Below are 4525 nucleotides of genomic sequence, written 5' to 3'. Positions count from 1 at the left end.
AGTACCAAACAAGTCGATTATTTATCATGCGTTCCATGGTCTTGCAAACACAGCTAGTTAATGAAATCGGACGATAACTGGATGGATCCGTATGATCACGTCCAGGTTTAGGTATTGGTACCACTATAGCATCACGCCACGAAGAAGGAAATTTCCCGGATGTCCAAATATCATCAAATATTGATAAGAGCGTCTCTAAACAGAATTCTGGTAAATGCTTCAGGAGTTGATAATGTATGTTATCAGCTCCTGTAGCAGTGTCATGAGCTTGATCAAGAGCAGTATGGAGTTCATGAATAGAAAATGTTTCATTATAATCTTCCCCATTATCTGAATTGAAATTAATAGTTTTCTTTTCTTCTTGTTTTTGATACTGCTGGAATTTAGGTAAATAATTAGAAGAGGAAGAGTGTTTAGCGAGGGTTTCACCCAGTTTATTCGTAATATCTGATTTATCCGTAAGTAACTGATCTCCATGTTTAAGATGATGGACTGTAGATTTAGTACCCTTACCTTTAATTTTCTGGACCATGTTCCATACCTTGGACATGGGTGTCCGAGAATTTATTTTGGATACATAATTTTGCCAAGATTGGCGTTTATTCTGTTTAAAAGTACGCCGTGCTTTAGCATTTAAAATTTTAAATTTATTTAAATTATGCACCATAGGATGGCGACGGAAATAATGTTCTGCTTTTTTCCTTGCCTTCCTAGCTTGTTTGCATTCATCGCTGAACCATGGTTTTCGAATATGTGGAACTGCAGAGGACTTTGGTATACACTCATCAGCTATGGAATTCAGTTCCTCAGAAAAACATTTAATAGCATCAGGAACGTCAATAAAACGTTCGGGTTTAAGTTTTTCAGCACACAGTGTTTCATATAATGCCCAGTTAGCCTTTTTAAAATTCCGTCTTGATGATGGAGGAACATCAGATGGAGTTACAGCTTTTAATATAGTAGGAAAATGGTCACTTCCACAGAGGTCATCGTGGACTGACCATTCGAATTCATTTAATAGTTCTGAATTTGTAATTGACAAGTCGAGAGCAGAATAAGTCCCTGTACCAGGATGTAAATATGTGTTGGAACCATCATTATAAATACACAAATCATTGTCAGAACAAAAGTCCTCCAACAATTTCCCTTTAGTGTTTATATTTACACTACCCCAGAGTGGGTTGTGCCCATTTAAGTCTCCCATTATAATACAGGGTTTCGGGAGTTGGTCATATAGAGCTTGAAGATCAGTTTTGGCAAATGTCGAAGATGGCGAAATATAGAGGGAGCATAGCGTAAATGCTACATGTAAAGTAATTCTCACAGCAACAGCCTGCATATTAGTATTAAGTGAAACGGGGCTTTGAATAACGTTTTGTCTGACTAGAATAGATGCTCCGCCAGTGGCTCTATCACCCGGAGGTGAAAAACAATGATATGTATTAAAGTGACGAAGGTCAAATGTATCGGTTTGTTTTAAATATGTCTCTTGGAGACATAACGCTGAAGGTGTAAAATCTTGGACTAATAGCTGTAATTCGTGTAAATTAGTCCTCAATCCTCTGCAGTTCCACTGTATAACATTATTGGAATAAACTATCTTTTGGGGGGATTTATTGGGGATCTACCCCGCACTCTTTTAGAGGGCGACAAGCTATGTGCCCTAGAATGGACGTTTTCAGAAACGTCCATGTCTTCAAGAGATCCGTATTTATTGAACAATTGAATTTTGTTCTGTGACCCTTTAGGAGTTCTACCACTTTGATGTTTTGAAGCATCAGGCTTTGGCTTCGGTTTACTTTTCACCGTTTGCTGACTATCAGATGTCGATTGAGACTTTGAGTGTGACTGAGATGATGATTTGTGATCAGAAGACCTTGAGGTACTAGGAAGTGATTCCTCAGTCTGTGATGATATAGCAGGGTACAAATGCTGTGGAGAATCGCAATTTACCCAAGTCAAGGTAGTTTGGCAGCCTGTGGTTGATGTTGTTTTAGAGCTAGAAACCGATGATGTTTTTGCTACTGTTGCATAACTTTCTGTAAGATCAGATGTCTTTACCAGTTTTTTGGCCTCCGCAAAAGAGATATTTTGAGTGAATTTTATTTTATTGATCTCCATTTGCTCTTTCCAAATAGGACACTGTTTAGAAAAGGACGAATGGTCGCCTGAGCAATTGGTGCATTTTTTATAATGGCTGTCACAATCTTCTGTTGTGTGTGTCTTCTCACCACTGTGAGCACACACAACAGACAATGTGCAGGTAGATACACCGTGTCCATATTTCTGGCATTTAAAACACCTGAGCGGGTTGGGGATGTAGGTATCAACTTGTATGTTGCAGTAGCCTGCCTTCACTGATTTTGGAGCATTTGGACATGAGAAAGTAAACAGATACGTATTTGTTTTGACGGTTTCGTTGTTTCTGCGAGTTGAAAAGCGCTTGACATATAGTACACCTTGATCCTTCATTTCAGATCCTATATCAAGTTCCGACATGTCATCAAACAATCGATCTCTATCTCTCACGATACCTTTACTTGTATTCAAGGTTTTGTGTGCAGAAACCGAGACGGGAATGCCCACGAAAGATTTAATATTCATCAGATTTGTTGCTTGCTGCTTTTTCCCGCACTCGACTAGCAGGGCACCTGAACGTAGGCGTCTGATGTTCTTCACATCCCCCAGCAATGCCTTGAATACCTTTGGATACAGCAAAGGGGTTCAACTTCAAAGGTGTCTTATCAGGAGTCTCAATCACAATGAAACGTGGCCAATACTCAATCGATGTAGACGGTCTATGGTCAGTATCAACAGGGTCAATATCAAGTGGACGTTTTGTTTTTTTGGTTGGAGTTTCATAAGCCATGGTTAGTGTAATACGGTTCATCATCCGAGCTCCCCACCCACCACGGAGTATCACAAGGACAATGCTAAAGTAAGCGGGCCTCCAGCTTACAGCACCAAGGATACCCGGATGATATACTCCAGCAGAAGAATCAGAAATAATTAGTCTACCAGATTGGCCCATGAGCCACCGCCTTCTGGGCATAAGACTCTAGGCAAAAATTTAGAACTTCAAAAATGCATTTTAAAATTCGAAAAGCTCAATGAACAAATAGGCCAAGACCGAAAGTAAAAAACCAAATAAAATTTGTGCAATGATATATATACTCCATGCACAGGGCTTGGCATGACCAGCCGATTGGTCGAACCGGGCCCATTCGACCACCCGTCTAGGTGAAGTAAAGGCCAAAGTGGTGTGTTGGACAATGGAACGCAGTTAAAAGCCCCAGTGCCCTCAACCACCAGGATCCCGTCCTCCACCGACACGGGACGCAACCCACGGCAAACGGGTTGGTGGACCAAATATCCCCCCGGGTCCACTACGGGGGTGTCGGCGAGCTCTTGGCGTTACCCAGCACCCACCACGAGGAGGTGGCTCGCCACGGGTGCCAGTTTTATATTGTATTGTCCTCTATAGATAAAGTGTTTTAGGCATAGCTACTAGTTTTACATTCTTTTCTGTGATGTTCTAGTTGTTTTACTGTCCTTCGTCCACAGGTTTTTATACTACTCATATATTCCATTTTCATGTTACGTTCCCGTCACGATATGGCTGAAATAATGCCGATGTGACGTTAAATTTTAACTCACTCACTCACTCACTCACCCGAATCAGTCAGGCTCTCACATTGTGGTGGTAATAGCTCGCAAACCTTGAATGTGCTGCTAATATCTTGGTCACTGTCAGTATCTGGAAAGGAAAAAGGCATTCAGTTTGAATCATCAATTCAACTGAGAGACAATTCACTGAAGAAAAAAACATGTAAAATCTAACATTTCCAATGAATGAAACACAGCAATATATATGATAATGCAGATAATATGTATTACAAATATTAAATACGTATTACCATTTGCTCACTTTCAGTTATTACAGTTACATGTATGATACATACATTAAATATATTAAACATGGATAGCAAAGTGACAGTGCAAACTCGATTTTTAGTGAAATCTAAAAATTCTTTGATGACTAACCTGATGAAACATTTGTCATTACCCGAAAAATCATTACAAACTAATAAACATCTTGTCGTTACAGAGATGGAGATAACGTGTTTTTCTTGAAACAAACGTCTGACAGTGAGGACAGAAAAGCCGTATTTCTCCTGGAATTTAAAATATATATTGAATCCATGTACAGTTACACTTTAGGTGGGGTCAAATAGGTTTATTGTATGTATCTACATAGTGTCTGCTTCATTATAAGGCTATATGAATAATATTATTATAAAAGAGATTCCCTTACCGGGCATATAACAGATAATATAGCGTGAATTATAAATACCAATGAAGGCGTCTTGTCATTCTCCGAGTTTGTTGGTCCACAATCCATATCTGTAAATCAAATAACTGACACAATGATTCTTTCAGAAATATGAAACTTGAGATGTGATGATAGCGTCAATGCATTGTAGGGCTAACACATGCAACATGTACTGATGGACAAGGTTTTAAT

The sequence above is a fragment of the Haliotis asinina genome, chromosome 11, assembly GCF_037392515.1.
Source record: "Haliotis asinina isolate JCU_RB_2024 chromosome 11, JCU_Hal_asi_v2, whole genome shotgun sequence".
NCBI lineage: Eukaryota > Metazoa > Mollusca > Gastropoda > Lepetellida > Haliotidae > Haliotis > Haliotis asinina.
Note: the sequence above shows the minus strand (reverse complement) of the source record.